Raw genomic sequence first — 13,658 nt, forward strand, 5'->3', positions numbered from 1 at the left:
GCGTGTGTGTGAGCGTGGGCAGGGCTGCCGGCCGCCATCTTGGCTGGCAGTTAATTTGCATATCGCCCTGATTAGCCAATGGGAAGGGTAGCAGAGGTATGGCTAATTACCATGTTTCTCTTTTATTAGATAGGCTTGAAACTGATCATATTGATAAGCCTTTAAAATGGGAATTATAGAGCATAAACTGGTAGAAAACATTCAATTGGTATATAAATTCTGACTCAAATCTTTTCACTTCAGCGTGATCTGCATTGTATGGCGCAGAAACGAAGTCCTTTGGAAAAGCTGATGGATTTATTGTGGTCATTCAGAGTATGATGATCAGCAGCTAAAGTCTTTGGAAGTATTTGATGCAAGAAAACTTGCTTGCTAAAAGTTCAGAGTGGAGTGAATGGAGTAAGGATTTTGGTGGTATTTGATGGCATTAGGCCAAGGGAATCAGGGGTAGTTACATCATGCCGCAACCCACAGTCCTCCTGTTCCATGAAGGAGGTGCCCAGATAGATCTATACACACAGAGAAGAAGATAAAGGGTAGTTTATTTTCAAAGCTCTGATGAGCTGACTAGAGCGAGAAACAAAAGGCCCAAGGAATCTTCCCCATTTGCTGCCTTCCTCCACCTAACCTCACAGTGGGATGTTCTGAATCTAAGATACACTTGGCTGACTATCCCTTTTTCATAAGAAAAATTACATTCAAATGAAGTTACATGTTAGTCCTCAAATTATACATATGGTTTATTATGTAGAAGAAGATGGAGAAAACAATTTGCCTTAAAATCAACTATTTTGATCCCATGCTTAAAAAAAGGGGGGGGAGCTGGTTAGATCAGCAGCCTATTATTAGCTTATTTATTAGCTTATTTATGCATAAGAAACATTTTCTTCCTTTTGTATAAATATGATTTTTAATTTAAAAGAAGCACATGTACCAAATTGGCATGGTAGAACATTCAAGAATTATAATTTTTAATATATTTTATTGATTTTTTATAGAGAGGAAGGGAGAGAGTTAGAAAGTTAGAAACATCAACGAGAGAGAAACATCGATCAGCTGCCTCCTGCACATCTCCCACTGGGGATGTGCCCGCAACCCAGGTACATGCCCTTGACCGGAATCGAACCTGGGACCTTTCAGTCCGCAGGCTGACGCTCTATCCACTGAGCCAAACCGGTTTCGGCAAGAATTAAAAAACATATAAAATGAACAGAAAGCATTCCAGATTCTCCAGATCTCCAGTCCACCTCCCCTAAGGCAACAAATAAAGAACAAATGTTTTATGTGCCATAACTCTAGGTGCTAGAAATACAAGGCTAACAAATTACACATGGTCCATGCTGTTAGTGTTCAAGGGAGAGAACCTGAAACGCATGTGCTCTGGCAGGGGAGTGCAGGGCGCTCAGATGCTAGAGAAGAGAAGCATGCATGGTAGTGGAATGAGAGAGGTGGAGTAAATTGCCCAGTCACAGTTTGTGAATTACAGAGGCTGGGTTCCTGAACCAATATGTTTGAATCAAAGCCCACATTCTTTCTGGGAACTGCCTGCAATTATCAGTGGGTATTCCACTTTCAGTTTCACTTTATATAAAGCCTCAGGAGAGAAGTTCACTAGCCAGAGGGAATTTCCCAGCTACAAAAAGATGGTGCTGGGCAAAAATTTATTATTAGTAGGTATTTCATGGGAAATTCCACTTTCCTTTGACATTTTATTTGGCAGGTATTCAAGAGTGTGGAAAGCTATGCTACTAGTCGCTCATCTGCATTTAACTTTCAGCCCCTGAATTTAGCAGAATATTTTGAGCAAAATATACTAAGGTATATTAACTTTTTAAACCAAAACACACATACTTTTTTTTTGCTTTGAAGCGACTGTGTGAAAGAGGTTGTAAGTTCAGCACTCTCTGTAGTGTCCTGTTTTGGGCAAACACAGACAAAGCTGTGGAAGAGGCAGCGCTGCCCAGGCTGTCCAGGTCATGAGGGCAAATGGTGTGGAAACTATGACTGAATCAGGGTTCCCACGTCAGCAGCTGAACAGGGGCCAGAGAGCACTTGAAGGTTTGTTGGGAAACAGGAACTCTCGGGAAGTGAAATGGCAATGTCTGCCCTGCCACCGCAGCCTTGCTGAACAACTCCAGGGGTCACTGTCACACTGGGAGTGACTTGTGAATCAGGCCCTGCATACCTCCTGGGGTTGTTCTGAGTGGCTCAAGATATACAATGACTGCAAAAGGTGTTTATAAGTAAATAATAACAATTCTTATCTACTTTACTAAGAAGGAAGAACACAGCCTCTCTCAGCTGGGAACATGCCTATCACTGCGAATCTGTGAAGTCCTGTTGAATATAAACGTGGTCAGAGAACACCAGCTTCAAACAAGACTACCTTGTGATGGCAGTGGAGCAAGAAAAAATAAGGCCACTTCATGATCATATCTGAAAAGATAAATAAGAAATAGTCCAAAACCCAAAATGAGCACACATCACCCTTTCCTGGCTAACAATGAGAACCTACTGCTTCTTTACCAATTGCAGCTTTAGCTTGATTTCACTCCTCTCATAGCCCAGATAAGAATTAAGATACCCAATCAGAGAATTTCTCCTTCTTCCAGACAGCATCCAGTGCAGGGAAGATCCCCAATTTCCTTGAATGCTCCCAAATTACCTAAGACAGGCTCTATCCTGTAGTAAGTTCTTCCTAATAGCCTCTTACTGAGATACCCCATGCTCCCCCCACGGTGTACCTTTCTCCTTGCAGTGAGACAGGGAAGCAGCTCTCTAGAGCGGCAGATGTGCCCCTGGTGATCTTTGCTTAGAGGACACTGACAAGTTCATGGAGCAGTTATTGCCCAGCCAAGAGCCCTCATATCTGCATCTTGGTCATTTAATACCAAAACACTAGGCACTAGATCAGTGATGGTGAACCTATGACACGCGTGTCAGAGGTGACATGCGAACTCATTTTTTTGGTTGATTTTTCTTTGTTAAATGGCATTTAAATATATAAAATAAATATCAAAAATATAAGTCTTTGTTTTACTATGGTTACAAATATCAAAAAGTTTCTATATGTGACATGGCACCAGAGTTAAGTTAGAGTTTTTCAAAATGCTGACACGCCAAGCTCAAAAGGCTCGCCATCACTGCACTAGATGCTACTCATCGTGTGCAGATGCAGAAACAGGCACAGCAATGTTAATTACTTGTGTAAGGTCCCACAGCTATTCTGTGGCAGAGCCAGGATTTGAACCAAGGAAATTCCATTGCTGCATCTTGAATCTGTTCAACTGCACTCAGGCAGTGAGACTTAGGAGAGATGGAGTGTGAATTATGTTACAGGTCAACACTGTGATATGAAAAGTTATTGTACATGTGAGCAAGGATATGTTTAAAGGAGTTCAGTCTAGCAATCAAAGTATTGATGTGTCTCTAGTAATAGTTTACTAAAGTTGTTATGTACATCATTTTTATTCTTTAAAAGTCTTTCTCATAACAATTTTGACTTGGGATATATATTGATATGAACTGAACCATTCCAGCGTAAAACTATGGGGCTTTGGAATCAGATCACATGAGTTAGAAGTCTCCTCTTTCAGTAACCGCAGTGCCTGATTTCGTTGGTATTATGTAATTTTGACAAGCCTTACTTCCTTCATCTATTAAATAATGAAAAAGTATCTTTCTTAAAGCTATTATGAGAATTAAACAGGACTGTGTATAAGGCTATACACAATATTAATTTCCTTTCTCAAAATGAAGTATTTGGGGCCTTGCCAATTTTGGTTTAGTGAGAATTATCAAGGCTGGCTTATGAAATATTGAAAAGTGATTTGCAAATCAAAACTTTGTGGCCATACTTTACTTTCTAATGCTATCTCCATGAATACAAGGGCCATCTCTGTTTTGTTTACCAGTACCCAGGACAATGAGTGAACTTGATGATAGTGCACCCATTTTCACTGGAGGCCATGGGAGGATGCTGTGTGGCCAGCTGAAGACTGCCGTTCTTAGGTTAAAAGCATGCAGAATTATTAGGTGTGTTCAATTCAAGTTTTAGTTTTTTCAAAGTTACAAGTTTGTAAATATTTCTCTCTTTTCCGCATCTAGCACGGCTAGAGAGCGGTCCGGTTCCTGAGTAGGGGTTACAGGGGATCGAGAAAATGAAAGAGACAGACACAAATACAGTAGGGAATGCTGGGACTGGGTGGGACCACTGTCCTCTGATGGAGAGCCAGGGACCCAGAGCCAATACAGCGAGTTTACTTTATACAGCAAAAACCAGGAAGTTTTACTAAAGGTCAAGACAAAGGAGATTATGTGCATTCTTGGGTGGGCCCGAGTCCTATTCATTCCTGGTGCTTGGCTGGATTTAGATAACGAAACCCACCCCCTGGCACCTGGGCTGAAGGTCAGGCTGACAACACTCCTGCCTCTGGTAAGGCGTGTTTCCAGGATGTGGCTCTGCCAACGCCACTGGATTCAGCTGACAATAATTAAAGAAATGTCCATGTGCCTTCCCAGGCGGTCTCTACACAAGTTCATGTTTAAAAGGTGTTATAGTTCACAGAGGTAAAGTTATGAAAAAGTACCAGATTTCAAAAAATTCTTTGCAGCCAATATTCCAATAATTTTCTAAACTCTAGACCAGGGGTGGGGAAACTTTTTGACTCGAGGGCCACAATGGGTTCTTAAACTGGACTGGAGGGCCGGAACAAAAGCATGGATGGAGTGTTTGTGTGAACTAATATAAATTCAAAGTAAACATCATTACATAAAAGGGTACGGTCTTTTTTTTCAATAGTTTTATTCATTTCAAACGGGCCGGATTCGGCCCGTGGGCCGTAGTTTGCCCACAGCTGCTCCAGACTGTATCCAGTGCAGTAATATTTTCTGTCACCTACTTACAAAATTAAAATTGTATTAAATATTTAAAAATAAACCATGTACAACTGACAACGTTGGATGGAAGATGTTTTATTTCAAGCATAATTAGGTATTACCTTAAGTTTATCCCTCTTAGTAGAATTAGTCAAAACTGTCACCTGATTGAATGACTAAATCCTTAAAAACTGGCTATGAAATTGAAATACTAACTCCTTATAGATACAAATGTTTTATATTCTTCCAAATATAATATTATTAAGACAACCTTGTGGTATAACTGTTATCCCTGTTGAGATATGATGGGGCTAAAAAGTAATATTCTTTATCCAAAGTTCAGAACCAACTGAGAAGTGAGCAAAAGAGCAGTGGAGATGGAGACCACAATGTGAACTTCCTCCTGAAATGTGAAGATTGTGACTTAGAGCTATTGGCAAGTGCGTTTACTAATCCTGACCTACCCAACAGGCAGAAGAGACCCAGCCTGCCCTGAGGAGGCTGCCCATCAGGGTGTTACATGGAGGAGCAGCACACATTCTCTCAGAGGCAGGAAGAATCCAAAGAGAAAGAGAAGAGACAGGGGTCAGCCACTAGGTCCCCAAGCTCACAAGTCAGGTAAGACGCTTCTTTTCCCCTAGGGTGGGGTGCAGGCAGGTGCGGAGGGAGATTGGTGTGCAGTGAGGGCTGGCTGCGTTATTCCAATGAAAGGACTGTCCTCCTAGGATGAAATATTTGGAATGGTGGGTGGTGGTAAAGGCTTTTTCTCCACAACAACTCTTGTTTTAACAGTGGGGAAGCTGAGCCTAAGAGCAAAGTACTAGCTGCAAGTGCTCCAGGGAGAGGTGGTAGGCCTGGGAGTAAACCAGAGGCCTTGTCCGTGAATCCATGGTGCGGTCTCCCAGAGTTACAGTGAAAATGGGTCCCAGGCATCTAAGAGGACAGCCACGGAGCTTCCTTCATATTTGCTTTGTGATAAGGTGATGAACTTGAGTGGTGCATAAACCACGTGGCCATTAAGAAGCTTGTATGTATGTGTAGGACACAAGTATTGAAACACTGAGGAGATTCCGTGATGTTCATGCTGAAGAGTGGAGGTGATTAGAGAGGCAGGGACTGAAGAATGGACTCACAGTTATTCTGTAGAGTGGAAATGCCTAGGAAACATGGGAAGAGGTGATGTGAAGGTGGAGGACCACTGTTGGTGTGACAGCTGGGGCAAAGCTGCTCCCAGAGACTTCTGGCACATTTTACAGGGCGACAGAGTTCCAGCACAAGAAGGTGTCTTTAGGGACCGCTGGTGGCTACCCCCAGGGGTGAATGTTTTAAGAGTAGGTGCCATACCATGCGTTTGCAATATCTTCTCTGTAACTTGTGGGTAGCTGGGCACAGGCTCTGGGAGTCTCCACAGTGCTTGTCCTCAGTCACTCATATAAAACATGTTAGCAGGGTCGTGCTTGGTTGTAGTCTCCATTTCAGTGCCCACGGTACCTATCCGCTTTCCTCGTTCATGAGGGTTACGGTGGGAACAAATGAGATGACACGCCTGGAAGTGCCTCATCAATATGACACATGAACTAATTTCAATTCTGAATCATGGCTCTACCCTAAGGTTTTCTTTAACCTGGTTTCCAGTCATTTGAGGGTGAACACTGTGCGACACATGCAGCAAGAGGCAACATATTTCCTGCCTCCCAGGTGTTCCAAGAGGAGAGAACAGGTTTTAGAGGCTTAGCAATTGTTCCATCCTTGGATAGTTTCTAAAATTACTCTTCTATGAGGAGTGCAAGGAATATTTCTGTACTGACTGACACAAGTAAGACAGGCAGACCAGGTAATTGGCTATAACACTTTCATTCACACAATGTAGCATGTGATCTTACACATGAACATTGGCAAAATGCGTGAAGAGTAACCAAGCTAGCTTTTTGGATCTGGCCGCACAGTGAGTTTTGATCTGTTATCCCTCCTGTGCCTGCTGTAACTTGTTCTTGTTTAAATAACCTCATGGATAACATCCAAACTCTGAACAAGTGCTTAACACTATGACATTGAATGCAGTGAAGCCACAGCCTGATCAAGTTCTTTCCGAATGCAGCTCTCCCTACACATCGCAGCAGGGAAGGAATCCCAGAGCCTCCTTTGCCTGAGCCTCCCTTCGCGGCACTAATGCCACAGGCTGGCTGCCCAGGCCTACGGGGTGCTTGCTTTGACTGTCGAGCTTCCCGTACCACAGAGAGAGCACGCAGTAGTGCTCAGGCAGTGCGGAGATCCAGCAGCCGCCCACAGAAGCACTGGAGGAGCTGTCCCATTAGCCAGCTCTTAAAAACAAGCCAGGTGGACAGCAGTAGGTCCCTGTTGATCTATGAGACAGAAATCCCCTTGGAGCTGCATGCTAATTGAAAAGGCAAATTGCCGCCATCTCCGTGGTGGTGTGGAGCCTGGGGTGGGAATGAGGACGTCTGGCAGGTGTTGTCTGAGCCAGGATCCTGGGCTGGGCTGGGCTGCGTGTGACTCTGCAGCTGATCATGGGTCCCGGGGTGAGTGGCGGTGTCCTGTGAGCCTTCTGAGTCAGTTCTGTCGTAGGCGCTCAGCCACCCTGGGCAGGCGTATGAAAGGAAAGTGACATGTTTGGCGCCAGGCTCTGGATGCTTAGCATGGAGCAGGTGAGCAAAAGAGGGATTTTTCAGAACAGTGAGAAAATCTCTGAACTAGCTTTACTTGGGGGTGAGCAGAAGGGAGGAGGTTCATCCTAGCTCCTATGTGTGCCTAGAATAGATGCCTGGTTTATTTAAGTAAGGTACTTGGGGTCAGTAAAGACAGTCTTATGTACATGTATATATTATGTAAATGTATCTATGCATTACATAATATATTCTGTGTATGTATCTATGCTACATGCATGTATCTATATGTTACAGGCACATAAAACACATTACAGGCATGCATCTATATGTTGCATATAATATATAACAGGTATATTACATACATGTGTTACATGTGCATGCATCTATGACATAGTACATATATGTATCTGTATTTTACACACACCTATATATTGTAGATATTTAATATGTTATATATCTGTTTTTTACTTGTATGGATAACATATTACATGTGTACCTATATATTATACGCACGTATCTATATATCACAGGCATATATATATTACATGCATACATTACATGGTTGTATCTATATGTTACATGTACTTTATATATTATCATTATATGCATGTATCTATCTCTTACATTCTCTCATACATGTGCATTGTATAAAATTTAGAAAAATTAAAAGGGGATATAGTGAAGTTAATCTCCAGGCAGGTTTCCCTCCCAGAGGTGAGTTACAAGGCTCCTTTCTCACTCCTCCTGTCTGTGTTCTAGCTGACGCGCCTCCCCAAGCCTCCAGCACCCTTCCTGCCTGAGTGATTTAACCTGTGGGGCTGTGTTTCCCGGCCTCGGTGCAGGTATCTGTACAAAGTCATTGTTTCCCGTTCTCCCTAGCAGGTTCCTGTGTCGTGAACCTGGTCCCACTCCCTAGGTGCCATTCATGTTCTTCATTCTTTGGTCTGTCCCAAATCTCTGTTTCTTTGAGACTGAGTCAGACCCATTTCTCCTGACTGCCTCACTCATTGATTCCCTTCTGCTCTGGACTCGTAGGCATCTGTGAACAGGGTTATGTGAGCTCCTGTTTTCATTTTTCCAAAATGATGCCAAAATACATTAAATAAAATGTTAAGTTGCATCATTGTGGCTAAAGCTATATAAATCTCAAAAGAGACAAAGAGGTTAGCTCAAAGTTCTCAGACATTACTAGAAATTTGCTTTCATTAATGAAAAAAATTCACATACAATATCTTTCAAATTAAGGTTCCTGGGGAAGAGAGTAAAGTGAGTCTGTGATGGGGAGAAGCTGCAACCACTGAATTCACACATTGGTGCTTGAGGGCATGACCTTGAAGACAGGCAGCCCTGGTGCTAACTGTGGGTGTGACCTTGGGCAGTCGGCATTGTCTTCCAGAGCCTCCGGTTCTCAACAAGAAACAATCCACGTAAGCAAGTGCTGGGTGACGTTAGGTGCTGTCCCGCTGCTCTAGGCACTGTTGTGTGGCTTGTCTTCTGGCTTGGGCAGAACAGTTGCCCCTTTCCCCTCCAAAGGTCCGAGTTTTAATCCCTGGCACCTCTGAGTGTGACCTTGCAGGGAAAATGGGACTTTGCAGGCGTGATTCAATCCAGGGTCTGAAAACAGACTATCTGGGTTATGCAGGTGGACCCCAGGTCCTGACAGGGTCCTTAGCAGATGGAAGAGGCAGTCAGGCCAGGTGATGAGTCAGTGTCCCAATCAGAGGGATTGGTGTGAGAAGGCTTCAACCAGCTGCTGCAGGCTTGGGAGGAGGAGGGAGGGGCCTGGAGACAGAAGCTGGAGAAGGGGAGGAAATGGATCCTCCTCAAGCCTCCAGAAAGGAATGCAGTCCTGCCAGCACCTTGCTTTTACCCAGTGAGACCCAGTTCAGACTTCTGACCTCTAGAAGACAATGCATTTGTGCCGGGGTTCTTGTCCCAGCATCAAGAAGGGTTCAGGAATCTGGAAAAGGCTGTGCGTAGATGTTAAATAGGAATCCAGAGACTAATAAAGGATCCGGAGACGAAATATAATTTTGAAAGGCACTGGGGGTCAGAGGAGCTTAGCTAAAGAAGCTAAGTTCTAAGGTAGCAGTTCTCAACCTGTGGGTCGCGACCCATTTGGAGGTCGAACGCTCCTTTCACAGGGGTCGCCTAAGACCATCGAAAAACACATATATAATTACATACTGTCTTTGTGATTAATCACTATGCTTTAATTATGTTCCATTTATAACAAGGAAATTGGGGGTCACTACAACATGAGGAACTATATTAAAGGGTCGCGGCATTAGGAAGCCTACGCCTGTTCAGGTGTTTGGCCAGTAGGAGGCAATAACATGTAGATTAAGATGCCCTGAGCTGTCTGGCAGCCAAGAAATCAATTTAATGCATCCTATTCAGGTTTGGGGAAATGCCTTTAGCCATTCCCAGATGTGCCCTGCTGTCATGCTGGAATTGGTCTCTGGCACATTTGCAAGATAATAAAGGTGTGTTGTCTGAAGTCACTGAACTAGCAGTAATTTACAAAGCATCAGTAGGAAACAAGTGCGTGCGTCTCCCAGCTGGACTCCTCTATGAAGACCAAACCTGAATAAGGATAGTGTCCAGTGTTAGATGTAAACAGATCAATAAACTGCTTCCCTAGGGTCTCCGCCGAGAGGCTAGCAGCCTGTAAAGTACCCCTTCCAGTGCAGAAGGGGAAACAGATGGAGTGCCAGCCAGCTCTCTTCCTGAAGTGATTTCCATGATAATACAAGTTAAAAATACTGGGGAATTCCCAGTCTCACTGCTAACTGGCAAGAAATTCAACTCTGGCCCAGTTAGGGTTTCCCCCTCCGTGTCCCTGCCTCCCATAACTACAGCGTGTTTACAAGGTCAACAATAATCCCCACTCTGTCGGGAACACAGTGTGTGCCAGGCTCTCTGCTCAGCGTCTGGCACCCATCACCCTGTTTTATCCTCACAAAATTCCCCCAGCTGCAGGAGGAAATGTGGGGCCTGTTCTTCAAACTTTTGCTCACAAATCTCAGTGGACCCTGACGTCAGTGTGGTGGGGAGTGACCAGCAGTTTCAAACAATAAAATGCAATAGGAAATATTAGTGGTTTCAATTATATATATGGTGCTGGGTTGTGTTATAGAACATACGTCTTAATATGGGTCACAGTAAAAGGTAGTTCTTATAGAGGCTTAGACTTAAAAATCTGAAACTCACCAGCAAAGTGATGAAGAGCATAGGCTCCAGCTACTTGGCCCCAATTCTGCATCTGACCAGCTGTGTTGCGCAATGTTAGGTTTGATGGAGCAATTGAGTTGATACCCTTCCCCTGGGAACTGGCTTTTCAGGTCATTTCACTATGGACATTCCTTTTGCTGAAGACCACATTTTACTTGCAGTGACCACATTCCATTCTCTCTCCTCCGGGTCTACATAAAGAAGTTCCCACCCAGGAAAAAGCCCGCCAAAAGTCCTTTAGAAGCCGCTGACTGCCCTCACTGGGTGCTGGAGCCATCCAGGCTCAGCCACCTGGTGTGTGGATGATCAAATGAATCCGTAATCCCTCACCACTCTGGCCTTGTGCGTTCCTCCTTCAGCAACTTAACATTTGGTGCCCAAACCCCAGAGGGTTCTATGGGAATGGGGAGCCATCATCCTGGCTTCAGTCACCCCGAGTTGCTACTCAGAGAGCAGTAGGCAGCAGCAGCTCATCCTGGGCTTATCTCTGAATCCTACTCAGGGAACTCGATTGCTGGTCTCGATTCAGCCTCTCTCCCTATGGGCCCTCCCAAACTGGGGTAGGGAGCCAATGGAGGAGCCTATGGAGGAGCAGTAGGCAGCGGCAGCCCGTCCTGGGCTTACCTCCAAATCCTTCTGGTGTGACTCAATTGCCAGCCTCGATCAGGCCTCCCTCCCTTACGGGATCTTCCCCAACCAGCTGAGGAGGACACTGACCGGGAATCTCTCCTTCTCCATTGCTGAGCCTCTCTCCCACACCGGCCAATCTCCTCTAGGTGAGTGACCTTCCACAATTCCCCTCGTCTCAGGTCTTCTGCTCACTCTCACTGACTTCTCGAAAGTCTCTCATCTCAAAAGTCCTAGCGCTGGGCCAGAAGACTCCTCAGCCGTTTGGCTTTGGGTCATTCTGGATTGGGGACGCCCAGTCCAGAGGGTCACCTCTTGTTTCTCATGGTGATTTGTTTAGCAGCAGGGACACCTGCCCTAAACAGTCACCTTCGGATTTGTGGTCTCTCACTCACCCTTCCTCTCTCGTGGGCCATGTGACGCTCCCTCTGCACACTCACGGGTGAGATCATGCCCAACCACCTCACTTTATTTTGTAACACTGTTTGGCAACAACATAAACTAGATAATAAATCTCAATGGCTTGAAAACAACACTTTCAATTTTAATACACTGAGCAACTTACATAATTGCTGCCCCTGCAATGGAAAATGGTCAGAGATTCCCTACGTCCAGGCCTTTTCACCCTCCAGTCCCAATCCTCTCGCTCAGTCCTGCTCTACCCATTTTACCCCTAACAATCCTGATTCTGAATCTACTCTAGACCCAGCAGACCACCAACCTCCACCCCCTTACACATCCCCTCCCTCACCTGCAGTAGATTCCCAAAACCCAGACCCTCTTAACCAGAAACCACCTTCTCCCCCGTCCCTGAAAGCCCAAATCCTGAGAACATGAGTTCTAATACAGCCTTTCCCATCTAACACTCATTCTCAGTCCACCCAAAGACTGTCTTCCTCAACAGCCTCTTCTATTACCACCTCCATTCTACCCCTGAGGGAGGCAGCAGGAACCGAGGGCATAGTGTGAGTCCACGTCCCATTCTCTATGTCCAGCCTCACAGATTGAGAGGCATCTCAGGTCTTTTTCCACTGACCCGACCACCTTTACTAAGGAGCCTGACCCAGTCCTATGTCCTGACTTGCTTGACATGACATCTATGTCGCCCTGTCCTCCTCTACAGAAATTTACCACCTTAGATCCCACCTCCCCAGAGAGAGCCCTTCTTCTAAACACCCATTTTGTAGCCCAATCAGCCTCCAAAATACGCTACAAACTTCAAAAATAGATACAGGGGTCCACAAACCCTCAAAAAGACCTCGTTAACCTGACCTTTAAGGTCTTTAATAATAGAGACAAGGAGACCCAAATCCAAAAACAAAGGTGAGATCAGGCCAAGGCTGAGGCCCAGAAGGAGGCCTTCCAGCTCCTAGCCACCGCTCTCATGAACCCCAAACGAAGGGCCGGTCCTCCAACTGCAGGTAAGTCAGGGGCTAAGCCTCCTCCGGCAAATGCAGCAAGGAAGGATGGTGAGCCAAGTCCTGCTCAAACCCGAGACCCCCGCCTGGGCCCTGCCCAAGGTGTGGAAGGGAAAGGCCACTGGAAAGCAGCCTGTAGCCTGGCCCCTCCGGGACAGTCACTGAAGAAGCTGCCCAGGCCCCGACGGGGCCCCACAGACTTACATCACCAGGACAGAGCCTCGGGGAACGACTGTGGCGACAGGTAAGCCGATCTCCTTTTTAATCGACACTGGGCCACTTATTCTGCCCTCTTTGAATTCGCTGGGAACCTTGTCCACTCCTCAGTCTCTATTATGAGGGTTGACGGATCAGTCTCACAGCCATTAGCCACCTCACCTCCACACTGCATCTTACTAAATTCCCCCATTCACTTTTCTCATTCTACCTGGGTGCCTGGCCAGGGCTACTACATATCCCCTCATAAAGTCCACTTGTCTCAAAGCCACAGTCACCTACATCAGTTTCACCCTCTTACACCATAAGGCCAAGCCATTCCTTGGACTGTAAACGCCATATCTCCTTATCTCCTCCATGACTGTCCCCTCCTCTGAACAAGAAATTTTCTCCTTTCTCAGGCTCACTGAGTACTCTTGCCTCCAGGTTCACAACTTTAGTTTTCTTGCACAGCTCCTCTGTGACATGACATGGTGAAGGGACTCCTTCACTGAGCCTTTAGGTCCCAAGGCCAACATTCTCACCCCTTTAATGCTCTGAAAAATGTTAGTCTAAGAAATGTTGGCTGTTTACATAATAGATACAGAGGCAGAGCTGCCTCAAACAGAGTGTCAAACTGCAGAGGGAAGGCCGGGGAGGGTTCGGGGGCGGGAGAGGT

At 45.4% G+C, this 13,658-nt stretch overlaps 1 long non-coding RNA gene across 1 annotated transcript in view; it reads left to right on the forward strand.

Annotated features, from left to right (window-relative positions):
* Positions 1 to 3,488: 3,488 nt before the first annotated feature.
* LOC107183977 overlaps positions 3,489 to 13,658 on the forward strand; it is a 12,010-nt gene continuing 1,840 nt past the window's right edge. Inside the window, exons 1-2 of the long non-coding RNA XR_001514798.1 lie at positions 3,489 to 4,035; positions 5,350 to 5,496. This is a non-coding gene — a long non-coding RNA (uncharacterized LOC107183977). The remainder of the gene's footprint in view (positions 4,036 to 5,349; positions 5,497 to 13,658) is intronic.

Source organism: Myotis davidii, unplaced genomic scaffold (assembly GCF_000327345.1).
Source record: "Myotis davidii unplaced genomic scaffold, ASM32734v1 scaffold1104, whole genome shotgun sequence".
Classification (NCBI taxonomy): Eukaryota; Metazoa; Chordata; class Mammalia; order Chiroptera; family Vespertilionidae; genus Myotis; species Myotis davidii.